The sequence below is a fragment of the Delphinapterus leucas genome, chromosome 1, assembly GCF_059928025.1.
Source record: "Delphinapterus leucas isolate spDelLeu-1000000601 "Yukka" chromosome 1, BTC_Dleu_Yukka2, whole genome shotgun sequence".
NCBI classification, from domain to species: Eukaryota; Metazoa; Chordata; class Mammalia; order Artiodactyla; family Monodontidae; genus Delphinapterus; species Delphinapterus leucas.
This window is the reverse complement of record NC_143129.1, coordinates 57,233,982-57,258,963: the sequence shown is the minus strand read 5'-3', so window position 1 is coordinate 57,258,963 and position 24,982 is coordinate 57,233,982. Positions and strand designations below refer to the sequence as shown.

Sequence of the window (24,982 nt, the reverse complement as noted above, 5' to 3'; positions counted from 1 at the left end):
TTAAAAAATAAAAAAAGAACCAGGGCCCCCCTTAAAAAAAAAGAAGAAAGAAACATGCCATACTAAAGAGACAAATCCTGCTGGGAAGTTTAGGTGAGAGCACAGTCTTTAGTGTTAGGCTGCTTGGATTCAGAACCCAACTCCATCACTGACTGTAGTGTAGTGACTCTGGACCAGTCACCTAACCTCTCTCTGTCTCAGTTTCCTCATTTGTGGAAAGCAAATAATATAGCACCTCCCTCCCGGGATTGTTGAGGATCTAAAGAGTTAATTCATGCCTAGACTAGTGCCAGGCACACAGGAAGCACTACTTAAGTGTCAACTCTTATTGTGCTTAGGTGTTCATATATCATTTAAATCGGATTTCCTTCTCACTAATCTGTCTGAGGACTGCTTCACTGAGGGAGTGGAAGTTTGAAGGGAGGACAAGATGGGGGATCTGGGACTAGAGGAATTGGAGATAGGGGATGGGGTGGGAGAGGAATCCGGAAAGAAATGGCTAGGAATGGGGAGGATAAAAATAGTTAAGGGCTTTGGGGAGTGAAGTGAACCTGAATGGGATGCTACACGTGAAGTCTCTGGGCCCAGAGTAAGGGACATTACAAAATGGAAGAGAGGAAAAGGAAAGGAAGTGAGAGAGTGCTAAAGTAAGTAGCACACATTTCATAGCTTTGTCTAGTGTTGACTTGCATCCAGAAAAGGGGGCAGAAATTCTTTTCCTCCCTCTTACTCTTGGACTAGTATCATAATTTAACCGCATTATAAACGAAATAGAGTGCTGTGGACAAACCTGAGATCCCAACCGTCATTTATACTCTTTCAACAGGAAATATTTTCTGAGTTCCAAATAAAAGGCTTCAATGATCTTTTGGAACAGGATCCATTTGTAAGTTGGGGCCTGCCTGTTTGCTGGGGTCGGTGGGGGATTTTTCAGCTGGGCAGGTCAGATAGATAGCCAGTGTTTCACAATAGAAGAAACTGGTGCTTGCAGTTGTTGAGTTGTCTGGGCTAGTGACACAGCTAGTCCTAGAGCCCAATCCCCAGGTCTCCATCTCTCCAGCAGAGGCTGGATGACCACCTGCCAATCTTCACAGAGGAATCCAAATATCCGGTTGGAGGAGGTGGAAGAGGGGAGGAAAATGAGGAGATCCCCAAGTCTTCCAAACGCAAGATTCAATTATGCTACACTGCCTGATTTTAGACTAGACCGTAGTAAGCATCAATCACTTCTTTTCTTTTTCCTTTTGGGTACTGCAACAATCTGGATCATAATAATTCCTCATTGATAAAGATCAACTTGTACAATCTGCCATGAACTTCCAGGAATGTTTAGCACCTATGAGACCCAGCTGTAAACAACTTTGCATTAGGAGAGTGATAGGGAAGTTTTTATTTATTCTTTACTTGCAAGAAATGTCCCAAGGTCAATGATGTCATTGTTCTCTCTACTTGACTGCTGTGGAGCTAACCAAGGGAGGTGAACTGACCAGCCAACTCACAGCAAATTTTCTTGTGTGACGGGGAGCTAGAGCAATGACCAAGCATCAGTGAGACTTATAATCTGATCAATACTAACACCAGCACAATGAAAAAGTAACAGCACCAATAAGCAATAGTGAGAAGGCAAATCTTTAAGAATACCTCTGTGTTGATTTACTCATGCAACAAGAGATAGGTGAATTGCTAAGAAAATAATAACCACTACTAATAATTGAGCATTTACTATGTGCCAGATGCTGTCTTAGTCCCCTAACCTATATCATCTCTGAACCTTACATGGAGATTTTATTATCCCTGTTTTTCTGATGAAGAGCTGAAGCGGAGGGAATTTCAACTACTTGTCTGAGGTCCCCTAGTTGGTCAGGAGCAGAGCTGAGACTTGCCCTCAGGTGGATCTGAGGTTGCTGTCCTATGTGAGGTAGCAGCAGCTAGGGACTTTGGGTTTGGTGTTCTGAGAGATACACTAGTGTCAGACATGACCAAACTATAAAGAAGTTGTAGTGCTGTGGATAACTTGCTGGTGGTGAGAGAGTTCTGAGAACAACAAAATCGAATTATAGGAGTAAGGGAGGTATTTTAGTAATACAAACAATACAACAAATAGAGGAGAAAAATTTCTTCTACCTGACTATATCACAAACCATTGTTGACCAAAAATCATGCCTTTAATAAATATTTTAGATTAAACCAATTGTTTAGGAAGCCACAATCATGTTTTCTATCTAGGAGGCAGTAAGTAGAGTGGTCAGGACCATGTGCCTGAAGCAAGACTGCCTTGAATCAAATCCTGGTGCTGCCACTTCCCATCTGTGTAACCCTGAACTAGCTGCCACAAGGGTTAAAAGATTAAATACGCATGAAGCGCTTAGAAAGCACCTGATCCATGGAAGACACGTGGTCAACATTACTGAATTCTGGGTGCCGAGTAGTTATGAATGGTGTGATTAGACTGAAGGTATGGTCCCCACTTTGAAGGAACTTAGAAGCTAGTTGGGAAGAGAAAGCACCTGCTAATAATGTGTCTTAGGAACTGATACAACATAAAAACACCTCATGTCATCAAGGTATACCCTGTTGTATCACTAATAAAAACTCAGTAAAGAATTAAGGAAAGAAAAGAGAAAGTAAGCTATGACGTAGATTTTGAAGGAGCTGCTGGCTTACCACTACAAAAATTTTCATTCAAGGATTCTGGAAAAGTGACTTGTCCATTATCAATATTGTTAATCTTGATACGTTAAATATTTAATGATAAGCTTCTCTGTGCAAGACACTGGGATAGTGGTAACAAAGGACTACAAATCTGAAGAAGCTCTTATCCTCAAGGAGCTTAAGGTCTGTAATAAGTTACGTATTAACAAAATGCAAAGTAGAAAGTGCCATGGAAAAAGCATCACAGTGGTTTCCAGAAGTTCTATTAAGCACATTACGAAATGGGTTAATCTGGTGCACAAAGGAGCCCAGATGCCAAGTGCAATAATGAACATGAGAGAGATCTTGTTCTTTTTGGAGGGGTCTCCTGGGTTACAGTAGGTATTGGGACTCATCCTCCCTAGGACATCCTTTGCAGGATGAGAAATTTAATCAGGATACAGAGGTTGAGGAGAACTTACTAAATGGGCAAGAGATGCATCAGGATGAGAATTTATTAAATTACCTAGCAAGACAACAGGACCGATCATCTATACAGCCCTAATTCTTCTCTCTCCACACCCCACCTCCCACCTCACCATGCCTGGTAGATAGAGTCATCTTGGGAATAAATATTAGCTAAGAGATTGCTTGGTGTCAGTCAGATAGATTGACCCTTTCCACTCTAAGAACCTTTCTGTTTTAACTAGATAAAAGTTTTGAGTCTAGACAATTACCTTTTAGATTCCTCCTTTTACACTTTTTCCTACTATTACACATTCTTTTTTCATCTGAACAGGGATTTTTAGCATGTTACAATTGTCAGGTTGATAGCTCATTTTACATTGGCTATACTCTTCATTTCTTCCTGATGACATTCAGGGAGGATTCTTTGTTTCTTATAAATCTCTCTACAGGATGGGTTATGTTGGAAGGCTTCCTGTAGAAAGCAAATACCACTATTCTAATAGTTGAATTATTTCTTTACCTGAAAATTTCATCTTCTTCCTGACTTTTTGTCTCCATCTCTTGTCCTAGATCTTGAATACTATTTTTAGATTTGACTTCTGTTTGCTGATTATATAACAAATTTTATTTGGTTAATTGAATAGGATTTATATTTCATTTGAAACCTAACTCATTTGTAGCTAAGCACCACTTTGGCTGTCTCTAGTGGGTTATATGAAGCCTGAGAAAATCACACTGGTGCCCTGCCTAATGGAAAGACATGTGTACAGGTAACATCAAATTGAAATAAATATCAAAGGAAAAGAAAGTCAGGAAAGAACTCGTGTTTGTAAGGATAGGGTGGAGCTTTGTCCTTCAGTTAGAGGGATAGAGGTTGAAAGGTGATTAATTTTTCAGTCACCTCCCTAAAATGTGGTTGTGGCAGGACAGTAAGCTTTTATAATGTGAGTTGGTTTTTTTAGTAAATTTATTTGTTTGTTTACTTATTTATTATTTTTGGCTGCGTTGGGTCTTCACTGCTGCGCGCGGGATTTCTCTAGTTGCGGCGGCGGTGGGGAGGCAACTCTTCGTTGCGGTGCGCGGGCTTCTCACTGCGGTGGCTTCTCTTGCTGCGGAGCACGGGCTCTAGGCGCGCGGGCTTCAGTAGTTGTGGCACGTGGGCTCTAGTGCGCAGGCTCAGTAGTTATGGCGCACGGACTTAGTTGCTCTGCGGCATGTGGGATCTTCCCGGACCAGGGCTCAAGCCCGTGTCCCCTGCATTGGCAGGCGCATTCTTAACCACTGCGCCTCCAGGGAAGCCCTATAATGTGAGTTTAGAGCCCAAGATGGGTTTATCATATGAACACCTCTAGAAAGAATAGGTGTGTCGATTAAATGCTGCCCAGGTAAGTTTGTCTGAATTCCCTTTCTAGGCAAGACGGGCCCCGATAAGTGTCCAAAAGCCTCACCTGGACATTGGCAGGCAAGGCTAGACCAGGGGTTGGTGAAGCAGAGAATTGGAAGGCATCTAGAACAAGGTAAACACAGCATTGACCTGATGTTTCTGGGCAGCAATTTGAAAACAAGGGAAAGAAAATGGAGACACTATGATTGTTCAGGTCTTACAACTTCTGGCTAGAACCAAACATTTAAATTAATGTTGGTGGTTTAGAAAAGTGCTTAGAAATTAACATTATAATACATAACAAATAACATTACTTATAAAACCTGAGAGAAACACTTTTCAAAGTTTTTTTTTAACTTTTATAATATTATTTAATCTTTAGAATAAAGATATGAGGAAGACAGCGTGAATATTATGATCCTACTTTTAAAGTAAAAGAAACTGGATACAGAAAGGAAAGTTAAGTTGTTTATTGTGGTTCACTGGAAAATGATGACTAATGCCTAGTTCACCATGCTCCCAACATGATATTATTTATACCAGGATAAATATTGAGAAATAATAATAAATAAAAGATCAGTTGTTAATAAGAAGACTTGAAAATAGTCTACACATCATACTTCTTATTTTACCCAGGAAATGGTTGGGGACAAGAAATAGAAAACTACTCACACTAGCTTCAGAAACAGACATGACAGACAAACATCATGACATAAAAGGAAGCAAGGCCAGTGGGCCTGGAACTGGGAAGTCAGGAATCATCTCTCATGTGGCTTCTGTCCCTGCTTTCATCATTCTTGTAGTCCTCTACAGAGACTGGCTTGCTTTTCCTGCTTCCTTGTGTCTTTTCTGCTGTGCACTGAGTGCTGCATAACCTTGCAGTTTGGCTCCCAAGACCAACTGACTGCTTCTCAGTGACCTTATTCCAAATTCTGGGAGAAGTGGACTCGTTTAGCTTGCCCTGGTGGTCAAGGGAGGAACAGGTACTGGTTCATAGTCATTTAAGGCCTCTATCCTAGCACAGGCTCTGGGTGATGGCAGAAGTGTGGGTAAAGAGGTAGACACACAACAAATACGAAAAAAATCTTATATGCTATCAGTATTGTCCTATCATTAAAAACCAGAAACCAAAAAATAAATTAAAATTTTAAAAATTTTAATAAGATAAATTACATTGAACAAAACCCAGAGAGGACAATACACCTAGTCATTTTTATAATGGTCACTGATTATAATAAAATGTCAGATTCAAGAGGATTGTTTATTATAGTACAGGGTCCAATTTGGGGCATTTCAACCAAAAAATACTAAGGCTTTAGGTTTGATTGGAAATTAAGACCTTTTAAATAATGATAAATGGAGGCACTAACTCAGTAGGTTAAAATAATTTTTAAGAAATAGGTATAAAATTTAAAAGACACGAAAATGTACACAATGGAAATTTAGTCTCCCATTCACCAGTACCCTCAGCCACCAGTACCCCTTTTCAGAGGTTTCATTATTATTTCTGAGGTATCTTACCAGAAATGTATTCTCTGTATATAAGCACACGGTTCCACATCTTGCTTTATTTCAGTATACTTTAGAAATTATTCCATATGAGTATAACTTGAGTGACCTTATTTTTTTTAATGGCTGTATTCTATTGTAGGGGTGTAACATAATTTTTTCACCAGTTTCCAATTGATGACATTTAGTATATTTGCAGACTTCTGTTATTACTGTCCTTGTATATAGCTCTTTTTTTTTTTAATTTTTTTAAATTTTATTTATTTATTTATTTTTGGCTGTGTTGGGTCTTCGTTACTATGATACAGCTTTCTCTAGTTGCGGTGAGCGGGGGCCACTCTTCTTAGCGGTGCGCGGGCCTCTCACTGTCGCGGCCTCTCGTTGCGGAGCACAGGCTCCAAGCGCGCAGGCTCAGTAGTTGTCGCTCATGGGCCTAGTTGCTCCGCGGCATGTGGGATCTTCCCAGACCAGGGCTTGAACCCGTGTCCCCTGCACTGGCAGGGAGATTCTCAACCACTGCACCACCAGGGAAGCCCTATAGTTCTTTTTGTATACAAGTGAGTTTATCTGCAGGATAAAATTTCTAGAAATGGAATTTCTGGGTTAAAGGGAATTATATTTCTGATTTTGAAAGAAATTGCCAAACTGCCCTCTGCAGAAATTTTACCAATTTCCTTCTAATCAGCAATTCATAACAACATTGGTTTGCTCCCACTTATAGGTGAGTGTAGAGTTATGACATGCTTAGGTCTCGAGTCTTTTACTTGCTGGGGAATTTCCTCAATTTTATCTTCCAACCTACTGTTGACATCTTTATATTGGCTATTACATTTTTAATTCATACGAGCTTTTTTTCTGTTCTTTGATTGTAACTTTCTCGTATTAGTCTTAATAAATGCAATATTGTGTCTTGCTCTAAGGTACTGATTGAACTTTTAAAAAATTTCCCCTTGCTTTGTGCTTTTTTTTTTTTTTTGGTTTCGTTTTTTGTTTGTGGTTTGTTGTTTGTTTGTTTTTAGAGGTAGGGGCAGCTCTGCGTTAGAGACTTTTCCAAGATGTTTGGCCATCCTTGACTGACTGTTCATATGTAAAGGTCAGATACCTTTCCTCAATATCTTTGATTTAATATTCTATAGAACAAAAGTCCATTCTCCCTTTGGGGTGGGGGAGGGATGGTAGCTTGAGGGGGGACAGGGGCTGTGTGTCCAATTGTTCCTTTTAGTACTTTTGTCCAATTCTATTTTTAGAGGCACTTTCATTCCCACTTTTCTCAATACCCAGTGTCTCCAATTCCTAAACTTTCCAGAGTTCTGCTGTGCAAATCAGCTGGCTTCTTTCGGCCCTTCTCCTCTGCAGGCAGTTAATTTCATTTTTCTCCACTTAATTAAATCTATTTGTCCTTTATTTTTTTCATCTTCCCAAAATTTTTATTCATTATCCTCTCCTCTTCCATTCTTTTCATCCTTTATTATAATTTTAGGTGAATTTTGGGAGGTAGCAGATATAAACATGTATATTCAGTTCACCAAGTTTAGAAGGTAGTCAATAAATTTGTTTTTAATCTATCAGAAACCCTGCTTTTCTTGTGATTATATTGCAAAATTAATAATGTTGTTAAGAAAGAAAAGTACTGAAACATAAGTACATCTTTGTAAATATTTATGTTTAGATATAACTCAGCCCCCAAACCCATTAGTTTTAAAGTGGTTTTATTTTAGTTTCAGTGTGTGTGCTGCTATTGTTTATATTATAGTAGATATCAGTAAATTTAAAACAATTTTTTGGAAAAGTGACTAACATATTAGGCAGTTTTTAATAAAGTCATGTTTTCCAACTGTAGTTACAGTTTAAAAGTCAATCTGTAACTAATTTTGCCACCATTTATTTACACTTTCTCATGTCAAATACTCTTAAATAACAACCACTATGTTATAGATATGGTGGCGTTTAAAGACAAGTATAATTGCCAGTTCAACAATGAGTTTCAAATCTATGTATGCTGGGTTAAGTCATAATGAAGAAAGTCTCTCTAAGTGAAGTCTATTAAATAAAGTAAGAATTACATAAAATTTATTGGTTGATCTAACAGAGGTATTAAATGCTTATGTTACTAATTTTCAGAAGGAGTAAGAATATTTCTTTCTGGAATGTGAAACCACAGATAGAATTGCATCTCTCCAGGGAAAGGGTCTCAGTGGTTATATAGTAAGCTTTTCCCATCTGTAATGTGATAACCAACTTTATTACTACACTACTATGGTAGAAAATTATCTCCTATAATATATTTTTTAATACATTTGGCTGGACAAAATGGAGAATTGGATCTAATGCCTTTTTTTTCCATTTAACTTTCCCCATTATTCTAAAAACATTTAGATTTTTGAAAGCAGTTTTACTCTGGAACTCTTGAATAAGCTTCTATAACCAAACTGAATTCTAGAAAATATTATTTTAAAATTAAACATGTATTGGGTATCTCATGTCAAATTGTTCATTGTTAGCATAAAGTATATTATATTCAATAAATATTTTCCAAGCTTCATTTATGTACATGACGTTGTGCTGTTAATTGACAAGAATATATAAGAAGCACAGTTTTTTAGGGAGGCAATACAGCATGGAGATTGTGAGTCAGACTGCCTGGATTTGACTCCCAGCTTTGTCATTGCTTAGCAGCATGACCTTGGGCAAATCACTGAGCTTCTCTAAGCCTCATTTTCAAAAATATGGTAAAAATACCTGCCTTTCAGGGTTGTCCTGAGAACAAAATGAGGTGACATAGACATTTAATGTGTTGTCTGTATTGTAAATGCTCAATAAACATGAATCCAGAGAAAGAGAGATTGAGAGAGAGATTGTATGGTGCTCTCCAGGAGCTTACAGTCTATTTGGGGATACAAGAAACACACACTTGGTAAAACTGTATGTCATCACATAGTAAATTTCCAAAGTGAGAGAGTGATACCATGATAACCTCAGCAGGGGTTGGAGAAGGGAGATGTCAGTGTGAAATGTCAGACAAGAGGGACATGGAAAAGTTGCGCTGGAATGAAACGAATGGAAGTATATTTGGTGCTTAAGAGGAGAAATAAGTGTTTGCTTATTGAATGACTAAATCAAAGAATGGCCTGGCTAGTGTGTGGAGTGGTGATAAGGTGAATTAGCACGGTGGACTGAGGTTATAGAAGTCCCTGGATGCCACCTTAGTAAACCATAAGGAACTGGGGAGTTTTCAACTGGGAGGTGAGTAAGGGTAGAGAAGACCTGTGACATAATGAAAATAGTGGTGTAGGAGAAGGTGTGTAAAACTGCAAAAAATTTATAAGGCTAAGGAGTAAATGGAAGGACGGAGAAGAGTTAACATTAAAGGAAGGAAAAGAGTTAACATTGATTCTAAAGCTTGTTAAAGAGAAGAAATGATGTGAACGGTGACTGAATAAAGAAAAGTTTTCAGGTTAAAAAGAAAGTTCTTTTATTGCTGTCCTTGCTTTTATAAAAGCTATACATGCTTCTGGTAAAAAAAAAACAAACAAAAAAAAAAACGAGACCAAACAATAGAAATATATAAAGTATATAAAGTAGAAAAATGAAAGTCCCCTCCTCCTCCCCCAATTCCGTTCTCCTGGGGTAACCATTGTGATAGTTTGTTTTCATAGCTCTCCAGGCTGATTTCTATGTATGCACCAACTTAAAAGGAAATGGGAGACTGGTATACACAGTTCTCTTCAACTTGTTTGGGTTCTTTTCCATGTTGGTTCATATAGAGCTATGTTTTCATGTATGCAAGGAAACATTATAATTGTATTTACCCACTGCTGTTCTGATGGATACTAAGTATTCCGATTTTTGCTGTTATAAACAATACTTAAAGAGCAGTCCTGTATAGTTCTTTGAGTGTCACCACAGTATTTTTGTAGGACGAGTATCTATGTGTGAAATTGCTGGGTCAAAGGGTACGTACATTAAAAATTTTCCTTGCTTTTGGCAAATTGTCCACCAAAGAGTTATGCTCATTTACACTCCCGCCATCAGTGTTTGACAGAGTCTGTTGTCCACATTCTGGCTAAACCTGAATATTATAAACCTTGTTAACTGGCCAGTCTATTAGGCAAAACATACCTTGTTTTAACGTGTCTTTCTCTGATTATCAGTAAGGGTAGACGTATTTTCATAGGTTTTATTTTTATTTTTTCTCCTGTGGTGATTTCAGTTTTGACCTTGTAGAGGTTGAACTGATGACAGGTGTCCTCATCTAGAGGCCACAGAGGAAATTAGACATGTGGTACTGAAGCCTGGGCAGGTTTCACCAGTGGAGCAGTGATAGTTGAAACAGTAAAGTCATAAAAATTCCCTGTATAATCATAAAAAGAAGGGAATACAAGGCCCTTAGGAAACAGCGTTAGCAAAGAGGAAAAGAGAAAGTGCTAGAAACTGAGCAGTAAGCTCAGGTAGAAAGAAAGCTCAGTAGTTGTTGAGATAGAAGTAGAATCAAGACTATGCTCTGACATGCTAACTGGGTAAAGAATTTGGGGTAAGTCTTGAATCTCTGAGCCGCAGTTTCCTCATTTCTAAAATAAAAACGTTGGATAAGATGTCTATTTCACTATAAAATGCATTGTTTCTATAATTTTAACCCAAGAGATGAGACGATTTCATGGGAGTAGTCAACAATTTTAGAAAGCATGTAGGATTTGGCAGTGAGGTGGTCATTTAAAATAATTAGGATGTTACAGTCTATGGATGGCTTACTTCTGTTGCTGCTTTTTTTGAAATTATAACTTTTTTTTAAAAAAGCTTTTTATTTGGAAATAATTTCAGATTTATAGAAAAGTTACAAGGAATACCCAAACACCGTTTACCCAGAGTCACCTACTGTTAACATTTTAGCTCTTTTGTTTTCTCTCCTCTCTCTCTCTCTCTCTCTCTCTCTCTGTCTCTCTCTCTCTATGTGTGTGTGTGTGTGTGTGTGTGTGTGTGTGTATTTCCCCCCCCAACCTTACATACATCCTAGTCCTTTACTCCTAAATACTGCAGTATTTAGGGACATAATCACAGTACAGTTATGAATTTCAGTGATTTTAACGTTGATACAATACTTTAATCAATCTACCATCTGTTTTCCAATTAACCTAATAATGTGCTTTATAGAAATTTCCCCCTCCAGTAAAGGATCCGATCTAGTATCTCATGTTGCATTTAGTTGTCATGGCTCTTTAGCTGGGATACTTTCACAACTTTTGTCTTTTGTGGCATTGACCTCTTGAAGAATACAGCCCCCACCCCCCTTAAAAAACCGACAACAGCAAGTTCCTCATTTGGGATTTATCTGATAGTTCCTCATTAGATTCCTCATTAGATTTCCTCATTTCCTCATTAGATGCTGTGTCCTCTGGGAATTGCATCTTGAGGCAAACAATGTCCATCTGTCCCTCATTCGTGATGTTAATTTTGATTACGTGGTCAAGGTTTTGTTCAACTTCTCCAGTGTATAATTACTGTTTTTCCTTCCTTGCAACTAATAGGATGTCTATAGGAAGAATTCTAAGATGATGCAAATATCCTGTTCCTCATCAAAATTTCTCCCTACAGTTGGCATCCATTGATGGTTCTTGTCTTACCCAAACTTTGCTACTATGATTGCAAAATGATGATTGCTCAACTCCAGTACTCCCTCCACATTCACCTGTTGGCATTCAACATTCTAGCATAAGCGAGAGTACTTCCTTCTTCTCTATTTATTTAATCTATTTATTACTGGTATGGATTTATGAACTCCTGTTGCTGTTTTTTAATTCTAACCTTAATTTGAATGCAGGGTATATGAGTATAAGGAAACTACTGTGATGACCGTCACTGACAAAGATTCTCACCTTCCATTAAGTGTCTAGAACAATGCCTAGAATTTTTATAAAGGAAGTAGAATGCGATAATAATTTACTTATCTGGTAAACTCAATTTTCAAAATATAGAGGAAAATACGAAAGTAGGCAAATGGATTCTATACTAAGTAAATGCCCCAAAGTATCAGAGTTGTTTTAGTGTTTTCTGAGGTTCTTTACTCCTACTTTATACATGTATTTTTTAAATATTGGTTATTTGGCTAGCATGTTAAGACAGTTCAAAGGGAGGTGTGAGTGTGCACACAATCAGTGCTGTAGCAGTGGTGCAAGAAGGGACAGCAGGGGGATCAGTCATTAGTACCGTCCAGATCAATTAGACTCAAAGGAGTGCAGGAACATAGTAGGCCATGATTATTTATTGTAGAGTGAAGGGTACTAAGTACTTCTAAGCTTCTGGGGACATCTTGGTATTACAGCTTTTGTATTTAAGACACCTCTGGGTCATTAGGTATAGGTTAAGCTACACCACGTTTTTGTTTTTGTTTTTGTTTTTGTTTTGCTATACGCGGGCCTCTCACTGTTGTGGCCTCTCCCATTGCAGAGCACAGGCTCCGGACGCGCAGGCCCATAGGCCATGGCTCATGGGCCCAGCTGCTCCGTGGCATGTGGGATCTTCCCGGACTGGGGCACGAACCCGTGTCCCCTGCATCGGCAGGTGGACTCTCAACCACTGCGCCACCAGGGAAGTCCCTACACCACGTTTTATTAGTTTAAGGCAGAGAAACAAGTCATATTTCAGAAAAAACATCAATACAAGAGGTTTAAATGAAGCTATTACTAGCGCTTGCAGATTAAAACCTCAGTTATCTAGAATATCTAATCATGTTCAATCCCTCACTGCCCCCTTTCCTTACACTGCCATATAAATGAGGCATTACTGAAATTGTCCTTAATACGTTATTACTGAAATTCTGTTGGTTGCAATAGAATTAGGTGTTACTGAAATAATCTTTCTTGTGACACCAGTTCGATTTTGTTTTGACAGCTGTAATGAGATAAGTTGTTTGTTGATTTGGTTTTTTTTTGCAGTGGTAGTCTCTTGTCTTTGAAACTGCTTGTTCTACATCTAAATGAGTTCCTTGGCTTATCCCTTGGAAATATATTGATGGACAGTAATAAAACTGTTACATAATGGTGATTCTTCTGAAATTACTTTTAAGCATATTGAATTCTTATTGATTTCTATTTTATATAATGGCATTTCTATTTTATACATTAGTACTTTTTGTTATACTAAGACTTTGCATATTTCTTTTCTTTGGCAAAAGCAAATGGAAAACATAAAGCAACTCAGAGAATTTAACAGTGATAAAAGATGCTCTGGTGAAGAAAATTCGCTGCTCGTACTCTTTGGGTGTAAGAAGTCATTGTTTTCATTTACATATCAGTGAATTGGAAGGGACACTGACTTTCTAAAATAATTTCTAACCTATGGCAAAAAAAAAAAAAAAAAGACATTGAGAATGAACTTTTTTCTGTATTTTTATACACAAATTCTTAACCTTAACCAAGTTCAGAAATTTGAACTTAACAAAACTCTAAAAGTTAATAAAAATACTATTTTACAAGTTATTAACATGAGAAATTCCGTATGTATAAGAATTTAGTATCTCCATGGCCTAGCTTCATGAGTCACATGGCTTTTTCTCTTCAGAGTCCAAATGAAAACTTCACTGCTCTTACAGTAAACTGTGAAAATTATTGGCAGATGTGGGAACACAGGCTCATTTGTTTTTATGAAACCCTAATTCAAGTTTAAAGTAGTTGCAAGACATTTATACAAAATAGAATTCCCTGTTGTTCCTCAGTTTTCCCATTTTTTAAAAAGCAGTGATAATGGGATATATATACATATATGCTTATAAATATATACATATATAATTGTATGTATTACTGTCGGCACATAGCCATCTACCTTTTCCTTAATCTTTTTTTTTGCCACTTTTTTTTAAATTTTATTTTTATACAGCAGGTTCTTATTAGTTATCTATTTTATACAAATTAGTGTATACATGTCAATCCCAATCTCCCAATTGATCCCACCCCCCACTGCTTTCCCCCCTTGGTGTCCATATGTTTGTTCTCTGCATCTGTGTCTCTATTTCTGCCTTACTAACACTTTAAAAAGATTAAACATTTACCCAACTTGATTTACCCAACTGGATGGATTTTTCCTCCAATTGCTAATTCTCTTTGCCTGTTGTTCCTTTGGAACTTGAAGCAATTAACATCTAGGGGAAAACTTCTTGTATGCATCATACATTTCTCCCCTTTTCACCAGTAGTCTGTTTTCCTTTTTTTTTGTCCCTTGGTCTATTCTCATTTGAAAGATTTTTGGGTTTTTTGTTTTGTTTTGTTTTTTTGTGGTACGTGGGCCTCTCACTGTTGTGGCCTCTCCCGTTGTGGAGCACAGGCTCCGGACGCACAGGCTCAGCGGCCATGGCTCACGGGCCTAGCCGCTCCGCGGTATGTGGGATCTTCTCGGACCGGGGCACGAACCCGTGTCCCCGGCATCGGCAGGTGGACTCTCAAACACTGCGCCACCAGGGAAGCCCTTTTGTTTTGTTTTGGTTTTGGTTTCTCTGCTTCTAGTGAGTTCATCATGATTCTTTTTAAGACTTTCTTTAAAAGTAAATGAAATAAAAATGAAGAACCATGAACTTAACCTATGGTTTTTTTTCTGTTGCTTTTGTTTTTTAACCTACTTTTGGGTGTGGGGTGGGGGAGAGGGAGGCTTTAAAGAAGTAACTCTATTTGAGAGAAAGGGGTTGAAGGGCATTCAAGCTTCCCTAACTAGAGTGAAGGGCTATGACTCAAGGCAGTCAAAGCAGGAAATAATTAGCATTCTTCAATATCACGATTAATCCATTCTGTTTAGTGGTTATTAAAGAGAGGAAAGAAACCAAATGAGAATAATTTTGGCCCTTTCATGTTTTATGCACAATGCTGGTACACAGTATTCCTTCCACACTCTACTGCATATTGCCTAGAGAAAGAGCTGCAGATCATCCAATAATCATCCATTTCTAAACGGTCTAATGATAGCATATACAAAGGTGGCTCACTTAAAACCTTCCATTTATAGTCACACTGCATCAAATGGTGCTAATTCTAAGTAGGCCACCGCATACAGAGCACCCTCCGAAACAACACCCTTTCACAGTTTAACCAAATCCATTCCTTTTTCATTCACAGGAAAGATTTAATATTTCAGAACCTTGTTCTTGCATTCAACGTGAAAAGACTGCTCACCTGGAACTCATCAATCTGAGACCCAAGGGATGCCAAATTTCTGTCATTTGCTCATTAAGCCAAGGGCATCACACAAAGGCCTACTTCTAACGCCTCTCGAATCTTAATGTGTGAGAGTATTGATCACTATAATTTATGATCCTACGGCAGTGGGGTGGCTCTTCACATTTGGAACCCCCTCACTTGTGCGCAGCGACTTCTAAAAACACGGCTGGCGCGGGCAGGATATTTGATCTGGAGCCCAAGTGTTTCCAGACTTTGTTCACTGGCCTTAAAGACGAGGTGCCTGCTCTGAAGGAGACGGCCACCACAGGGGATTTCACCGTGGAGGGCCGGATGCGGGGAACGGATGGCGGGGCTGCTGCGGGGGCCCCACCTGTCCGTCCGCCAACCCTTCCCGCCCCCTCGTTTGGCCGGTAGCGGCCCCTCCTTTGGGCGGGCACCCAGCAGAGGGACTGCGGCTGTTGGCGCGCGCCGCGGCCGCGGGCGCCCTGCAGCAGCTGGTCTCCGCACAGCTGAAGAGCCGCTAGCTAGGCGCGCCGGGAAGACCCCGCCGGCCAGACCCCGCCGGCCGCGGCGCTCGGGGCCCGCGCGAGCGCGCTCGGTTGGTGCGCGAGCGCGGCTCCGCCCCGCCTGCTCGGCGCGCGCCCCCGCCCAGTCCGCTCTCCTCCCCCACCCCCGGCGCGGATGGGGTGGATCCAGCTCACTCCCCTCCCCTTAGCGGCCGCGGCGGCGGCCGGCGCTGAATGAGAGACGCCGACTGCTCCGGTCGCCGAGCGCTAGCCTAGGCGGCGGCGGCTGCAAAGCGGCGGAGCGGGGGACCGGCGCCGTCTTTCCAGTCTCCGAAGCGTCTGCCGCGGCTGCACAGGTCGGTGCCCTCGCCGTGGGCCTGGTGCGGAGCCTCGGTGGGCGGTGCGGGGGAGGGAAGGTGGGAGCGCTGCGCCCCGCCGGGCTGCGCGGAGCGGCGGCGGCGGCGCGGGGAATGGCGGCGGCTCGGGCGCTGCGGTGTGTTGATCTCCCGGCCGCGGGCCCCGGCGCTGCTCGACCCAGGCGCGGAGAGAGAGCTGCGGGGCTCGGGCTGAGAGAGGAGGGGGGCCGGCGTCTGGGAACCCAGGGCCGCGCCTCCCTCGGCGTCTCGCTCTCGGCGTCAGGAGGCGGCCATGGGGTCCCGGCTCCGGGTCTCTGTCCCGAGGCCGGGGGCGCGGCGACCCTCCGAGCCCGCCTCGCCTCCCTCTCTCCTGGGTGGCGGAAGCCCCCGGGCTCCGCCCGCGCTACCCTGGCGCCCAGCGGCGCCTCAGCCTCCCTTCAGGTGAGCTGGAGCTGGGAATCCGGGAGCCGGGAATCCGGGAGCCGGGACCCGCCGAGCCGGGCCACACCCCCTCCCCGGCCCTAGCAGCTGCGCCCCCGAAGCCCGGCCGCCCAGCTGACCGCCTGCGGACCCGCAGTCTCGCGGTCAGGGTGACCTGTTGCGGAGCGGTCCGTAGCCCTAGTCGCCCGCCGGCCTCGGACCCAGAGGGGCGGTCCTGCGCTGGCCCCGGGCCGGGCGCGCGGCAGGACGCGGGGCCTGGAGCGCTGCCCGAGATCCGGTGCTGTACCGCTAGGAACGGGCGTACTGAAAAAAAGAAGAGGTTCCCCACGATCTGATCAAACAGTTGCAAATATCCGGGATTCTACTGCAGTATCGGATTAGGCAGGCTCATGAACACCATGCTTTGGAGGTGATTTGGAAAAAACGCGAGACAGGAGTGAGAAGCTGTTATCTGTATCTGGAAAATAGCAGTAAACCTGTGCGGAGCTACATTATCCTCCACCTGCCCCCATCAAAGCGCTTTTCCTGTAGCTGTGTTGTAGACGCAGGCCAGTTTCAGTGTACGTGGGCGTGTTTGGGAAGAAGCTGCGAGCTGATAGGAGGCACCTAAGTACAAATGTTAATTTGTTTTAACTGGGAGGGGTGAGGGAGGAGGAAGAAAGGGCACAGATGTTAGCTGTGGAGGAGGGGCCATTGAAACACTAAATTTCTGTGTAAGAGAGCGCTAAAAAGAAATATCGAATACCTGGCGTTTAAGACCGTTAAGTAGGAAATACAGGCAGCAATTAATTGAGCTTTATCTTTTACATGCCCTGGGTTTTAAAATTTCAACGCTATAGTTGCTGTAGAGAGCTTTGTTTTCGTACCAGTGTTTATGAGTTGGTGTTTTTCTGTATTCACCATCAGATCGACTTTGTGTAAGTCTCTCTGAAGATGACCATCAGAATTTTGGGAAACTTTTCGATCCGTGCAGCATAGTATTACAGTCATAGCAAGTCATAGCTTGCTAGCTGTAAAAGCCTGTTCCATCCAGATAATTATGCTTATCCTAGTGCTGTAAAATCATAATGTGTATTACTGTTACTGCTGCATATTTTACTGTAGACTTTAGAATTATAAAGGAACTTATCCAAACAGTGTTATTTTAATAAAAAGAACCTCTTACTCAAGCTCTGTAGGCATAAGGTTTATCATCTAGCTTCAAAGATTTGGAAAGTACTTGTCTTACTAGCTTAAGGGACATGTGTAAGGACATAAGATGCCTTTTTGAATAAATAATTTTAACATAAATTTTAAACTTAGTTTTTCTCTTTTTAAAATTCAGTATAATAATTTTGAAATGGCAAGATCTACGTTTTTTTCATTTGATTCATTCATTGACCTTTCTTTCAATTAAGGAATTTGACTTTAAAATACTCAGGGTGGGACTCTGGAAATATTGTTCATTTTGGCTAAATTATTCCAGATTGCAACAGAACTTTAAAGATAGTGCTGTGTTATCAATATTGCAACATGCTTTTCTAATGTATATTTTGATTATCAGGAAGAACAGACCAAAATCTCCTGAGGGAAAGTATAACTACTATGAAACTGGCTTTGTTAATCTTTTACTTTGTGTACTTTTATTATACACGTGACTAATGTATTTGTGTGTGTTTATGTATCTAGTTCTTGTCTTTTTCAGCTTTTTGTGTCATTACAGTTGAGACAGTAGTTTTTTGTAGTGAATGATGGATAGATGTACAGGTGAAATTGCTCTGTTGCAACTTAAAACACTTCAGCTTTTGTCCAGAGGTCCAGTTTGTTCATTCATTCATTCTACACATGTTTATTGGGTTCCTATTTGGTGCCAGTTAGTTGTCTAGATGTTGGTGATACAACAGAGAAAAAGGTCTGTGCCCTGATGGAGCTTAAAGGGTAAGTAGGCAAAAATAGTCTACTGCTTCATTGTCAGATAACACTGTTTAGTGTTAGTTTAAAAGTTTCAGAAGTAAAAACCCCTCTGATGAGTTTTTTTGGTTAAGGATATTTGTTGTGTTTTTCCTTCTAAGAATAGTGGGAATTATTACTCAGTGAACAAAAGCATTAAGACAGTTGTTTTAAAAATATGCTGATGTTTATGTACTTTGGGTATCTGGTTCCCAAGTACACCAAAACTAAACATTCTACCTGCAGTCACATGATGCACAGCTTACATGTGGTTAAACAGCTTTGGTTTATATAGTTAAATGTTTGCTAAAAATGCTCTCTTGACACTTGTTTATAAGGGAGTCTAATTCTTTTTTTTTTTAAGTCTAAATTTTTAAAAAAATCATCTTTTCTTCTTCTGGCTGTGTATGTGTGAGTGGACCAAGGTCCCGTTGTTCTTCCTTAGAATCTGATAACCATTATCACTAAAATCAGAATTTTGACTGAAAGTGATAGTTGTTTTTTTAAATTAAAATATGACAAACATTGGTATAGTTCTTCACCGATTACAAAGCTTTTTAATGTATATTATTGATACTTCAATGTTTTGGTACTTCTTATTTACAGGAGTGCCAACAATTAACACTGACCTTAGGTAGGCATTATTATCTCCATTTTAGATGAGGAAATGGGTTTAAAGATGTTAGCACACCACCGATAAGCAAGCAGTGAACCTAAACCCAAGTCGTAGCTCTTACTATAATGCGATGCACCACCTGGGGAGTGTGGATGGGGAGAGCATCATCATCCAGTGCTATACTACAGCTACTAACCTGCTTTTCCAGAAATTTCAAAATAATTTTTAAACTTTAAGCCCAACTGTTAATTGAGATTTAATTAATTGAATTTGTTTTCTTTTTGTGAGTTAAACTTTAAGACCTACCTAAAATCTAAAAGTACTGCTTTTTTTTTACTATATAAAAAAAGGCAGTTTGGATTCACTTCTAATTATAAGTGTTTTGAGAATAAGACATTAAAATCAGTCCTCTTTTCTGAATATGAGGTTTTTATTGTGTAACAACTGTATTTGGAATAAAACGTTGCTTCAATCTGGATGCTACATTTTTTTAGTTATTCAGTTTTCAATAAAAAGATAATTCAACAGCCTGAAACTCTGGTTTAGGGTTTCTCTTTAGTGAGAAAATGAAGATCGGATGCGAATAATTTCGGTAACTTGGAATTAATCTGGAATCTTTCTTGATTAACATCTTGAACTTTTGATTTAGGAAAACTTTTAACTATGTAATAGGAATAAAAACACTGGAGTTTGAAGTGTGTGACATCCACCTGTTCTATGGAGAGAAAAAAGTTAGTATAAATTTAGTCAGTCACTTTAATAAGTAATGGCTAGTTAGGGATGTAGGAAGAGTATGAACAGCAGTGTTCATAGGACTTAGCTTGACGGTGCCTGACAGTTTATGTATGCCACTACAGGGAACTTTGGTACTGGCTTTTGAATGATACATGGCTTTAGAGTATGAGAGGCTTAAAATGAAGCTCTCACCTTGAGCTTAATTGGTACCCTTCTGTTATTTTATTTACATAACCTTTTCTCAAAACAGATTTTTCCTTTTTATCTCGATTTCCTTTTTGTTGACTCTTGGACAGCCCTTTTCTGAAAACCCTACCTAAACAGCATCCCCATTACACTCTACCTTCACCTTTATTTGTCTTCACAACATTAATTTATCTGACATTATAGCATACATTGATTTGTTTATTATCTTCTTCCCTCTGGATATAAACTTCATGAGGGCAGGGACTTAGTTTTGTTCACTGATGTATTCCGAGCACCTAGAAAAGGACCTGGCATAGTTAACACCCAGATAAAATTTGTGGAGTGAGTGAGTTAATTGGTATTAAATGATACAAAGCTCACTAGTTTTGTTTGTTCTTTGAAAAAAAAAATTAACTTTTGACTTTAAATAATATAACTGTGCAGTTAAAAAGAAAGCTGTACTATAAGACTTAAAATGAAGAACACCACTCCCCTGTACAACTTTCCCTGCCAGGTCCTGCTCCTAGAGCAACCATTTTTGATACTTTTAGCTGTTTTTTTCTAATATTTACTTCCATATTTTAAGATATTACTTGTTTTTCAATTTTAGATATCTGTTGGCTTCCTCCTGTGGAAGATGAGTCTATCTATGGTTTTGGGTTCTTATGCCACCGGAAGTTCCTCTCCCTTTATCTCCTAATATAGTTATAGCATGCTGTTTATTGTTTGCATTATTATGATTTTGTATGCATGTTTATTGTTGAACTGTGCAGTGTACTATGATGATACTTCTTGGAGTTAAAATTTTTTCTTCTTTGTTTTTTGCTTAGTTTCCTATTTGTCTCTGTTTTTTTTCCCAGAAACTGTCTCAGTATGTTCAAACACATCAGGTAATTGATCATTCGATTTTTTTTTAATTGGAAAAAATCCCAGGGCTCTCCATCCTTTTGCTCACACCTGCAAGGGGACTCTCCACTCTGCTTGGTCTTAGCTTGTGATTTCCCTTCATGATTCTGGGAATTCTCTTTGCCTTTTCCCTGCATTAGAGCCTATGGTCTCTCGATCCATGTCTTCCTCTTTCTCCGGTTTACCCCTTTGTTTTGGTGAAATACATCCCTCAGTAACTTTCAAGAAAGGGTATTTGAGGAGGTGAAATTTTTGAGATGTTTGTATTGCTGAAAATATCTTCTTTCTACCCTGACACCTGGTTGATAATTTGGCTGGTCTGGGTATAGAATTCTAAGGTGAAATAATTTTCCCTCAAAATTTAAGGGATTATACTATAATTTTCTAGCTTCAAGTGGTTATTGAAAAGTCTTATGCCCTTTAGTCTTCATCCTTTATATGTGACCTGTTTCTGTTAAGATCCTTTCTTTCTCATCAGTCTCTGATATGTCTCTGATGTTGTATGGGTCTTGTGTGGATCTTACTTCATTTCTTATGCATGGGACTTAGTGGGCCTTTTCAACCAGCAGTGTCCGTATTAGATGAGAGCGGAGATGATCTAGTACAAGGCTCAGCCAGTTTTTTCTTTAAAGGGCTGAATAGTAAGTATTTTAGGCTTTGTGGGCAGTACAGTCTCTGTCACTACTACTCAGCTTTGCTTTTGTAGTGTGAAAGCAGCCATAGACATAGACTTGTGGCACAGGTGGAAGGATTAGCCTTTGAACTTTACTAGGAGTAGGGAGAGTTTGTCTACAGAATTGGGAGAGAAGAACAGAGTATATGGACAGAGACATGATGGTGGTAGCTTGAGGAAGTTCTCATCTGAGGTTTTCTGTTAATGTATGAGAAGCAAGATCATTAGCTGAGAGTAAGGAAGAATGGGAGTATGTATTGGAGGTTTGACAAGAGGGAAAATATGTGACGTGATCATCAAAGAGTGGGAAAGCGAATAGAATAGAGTAGAAGAGAATAGAATAGAGAAATATAGTGTGATTGTCAGTCAGCATTAAGGGCCTACTTGAGAGAGATGATCCTGAATTTCATGTTCCTGACTTCAATAGGAATACCTCTAAAATCTCATCAAGTATGACATCTTACTGAAGGTTTTGTGGTTTTTTTCCCTATCAGATAGGGTTTTAAAAATTAATCATCAGAACGATTTTCATACATAAGTACTATATACATATAAATGTGTATATTTTTATACATACAAACGTGGCCTGTATAACTGCTTATTTCTAGAGAAATGCCAAAAGAAAGTACTATAATTTTTCCCAAATGCAAATTTTGATTTAGAAATCATTCGTTTATTCATTTTTAAAAGCCATGGAGCATTTTCTGTGTTCCAGGAATAGTTCTTGGTGCTGGGGATACAGCTAAAGACAAAAAGACAAAAACATTTGCCTTTATTACATTTATATTTTAACTAACTAACATAATTAAATTAAACACACACAGAGATGTTAACAAGAAAGGAAAATTATGCAGAAAAGAGAACATAATAGATGTTATTAACTGTATTTTTCAGCTTTACTGAGGTATAATTGACAAATAAAATTGTAAGATATTTAAACATGATAATTTGATATATGTATACATTGTGAAGGTATTCCCCCCATTGAGTTAATTAATACACCTGTCACCTCATATAGTTTTCTTTTTTTTTTTTTTTTGGTGAGAACACTAAAGTTCTACTTTTTAAGCAAATTTCAGTTTTACAATATAGTGTTATCAGCTATAGTTACCATATGATATACATTAAATCCTCAGACTTTTTTCTTATAACTTTCTTATAACTGAAAGTTTATACTACCATTTTACCAACCTCTCCCTATTTCCCCTACCTTACTATAAGTTTTTGATAATATAACTAAAAAAAGGTTAAGAAATACCTTCTAGTCTTAGTTTTGTAAGACTTTTTTCTTATAATATCATAAGTATTGCATTTTATCAAGTGCTTTTTCTGTATTGTTAGAAATGATCATATATATTTTCTCCATTAATCCGCTAATAGGATGTATTACATTAATAGTTTGCATTATTGCGTCCAACCCTACATAGCTGTGTTGCATTCGTTTTTTTCTCCCTCTAACTGCTGAACTTGATTTGCCACTGCCTTAGAGCTTTTTAAAAATTTACTTTTATCAGTAGATAAATTTATCAGAGATTTATATGTATCTGTTTTGACTTCAGAGTTGTGGTAGGTTCATAAAATGAGTTGTGAAGCTTTCCCTTTTTTTCTCTTCTCTGAAATAATTTTGTAACATAGGGATTATGTGCTCCTTGAAGGAACTATAGATGTAACGTCGAAGGTGAAACATAAAGTTTCTAGAGGAAAACATAGAAAAATATCTACATGACCCTATGGAAGGGAGAGGTTTTTGTTAAACAAGACATAAGGAGTACCAGAAAAGAACGATTGATAAATTTTTGTTCATTAAATAAGAACTTATGTTCATCAAAGGATACTATTAAGAGAGTGAAAAGACAAGTGACACAGTGGAGAAAGTGTCTGCAATACTTACAGTACAACAGTGGACTTGTATCCAGAGTATATGAAAAATATACAAGTCAATTAAAAAAAATACAGGCAACCCAATTTTAAAACAAATGGGCAAAAGACCAGAAAAGGCATTTATGAAATGAATTATCCATACGGCCAAGGTGAAAGGTACTCACACATAATTTTCAGGGAATTGCAAATTAAAACTACCATGTGATATGACTACATACCCACCAGAAATTAGTGTAAATGAAAAAAACCTGAAAATACTAAGTGTTGACAAGAATGGAAAGCACTTGGGACACTCATCCATTTCAGATGGGTTTGAAAATTGGTACAAACACTTTGGAAAATTCTTTAGGTAGCATCTGCTAAAGCTCTACATGTGTATGCCGTATGATCCATCAATTTCACTTCTTGGTATAGACCCAACAGAAATCAATATATATGCACATCAAAAGACATGGACTTTAGAAGAAACATAGGAGTAAATTTTCATGACCTTGGATATGACACCAAAAACAGGAACAACAAAACAAAAATGACATAAATTGTATTTCATCAAAATTTAAAACTTGTCCTTCAAAGGACACCATCAGGAAAGTGAAAAGATAACCCACAATATGGGAGAAGATATTTGCAAATCAAATATCTGATAAAAGACTTGCATTCAGAATACATTAATAACTCTTTAACAACTCAATAAAAAGAAAACCCAATTTAAAAATGAGCAGAGGATCTGAATAGGCATTTCTCAAAGAAGATATACGGTAAGCACATGAAAAAATGCTCAACATCATTAGCTATAAGGGAAGTGAAGTTAAACCATGATGAGATACCCCTTCACACTACTAGAATGGCTAGAATCAAAAAGTTAGATGATAACAAGTATAGAGGCGGATGTTGAGAAATTGAATCCCTCATCCACTAATAGGAATGTAAAATTATATAGCTACTTTGGAAGATAGCATAGCAGTTCTTAAGATGATTAAACAGAGTTACCATATGACCCAGCAGTTCTTTCCTAGGTATATACCCAAGGAAGATGAAAACATGTCTCCACAAAATACTGTTCACAGATGATGATGGCAGCATTATTCATTGTAGGCAAAAAAAATGGAAACAACTCAAATGTCCGTTACCCAACAAGTGAATAAACAAAATGTGACATATCTATACATTGGATTATTATTTAGCCCTTAAAAGGAGTAAGGTACTGATGCATGTTACATCATCAGTAAATCTTGAAAATATTATACTAGGTGAAAGAAGCAGTCACAAAAGGCCACATATTATATGATTCCATTCATATGAAATGTGCAGAACAGGGAAATCTGTAGAGACAGAAAGCAGATTAGTGGTTGCTTGAGGTTGGGGCTAGGGAATGGGGAGGTCTAAGGAGTGTGGGGTTTCTTTTTAAGATGATAAGAATGTTCTAAAATTGACTATAGTGATAGTTCTACATGCCATTGAATTGTATACATTTTTTTGGGGGGGCCGTGCTGCGCAGCTTGTGGGATCTTAGCTCCCCGACCAGGGATTGAACCAGGGCCCTCGGCAGTGAAAACTCAGAGTCCTAACCACTGGACCGCCAGGGAAGTCCCTGAATTGTATA

The 24,982-nt window shown here is 39.1% G+C and overlaps 1 protein-coding gene across 8 annotated transcripts in view; it reads left to right on the top strand.

The window, feature by feature from the left end:
• Positions 1 to 15,704: 15,704 nt before the first annotated feature.
• RALGPS2 (Ral GEF with PH domain and SH3 binding motif 2) overlaps positions 15,705 to 24,982 on the top strand; it is a 162,729-nt gene continuing 153,451 nt past the window's right edge. Inside the window, exon 1 of one of the 8 annotated variants that reach the window (XM_089921253.1) lies at positions 15,705 to 16,012. The gene's annotated coding sequence lies outside the window, so the exon portion shown is untranslated. The remainder of the gene's footprint in view (positions 16,013 to 24,982) is intronic. The other 7 variants (XM_089921202.1, XM_089921288.1, XM_089921010.1 and 4 more) reach the window with 7 other exon arrangements.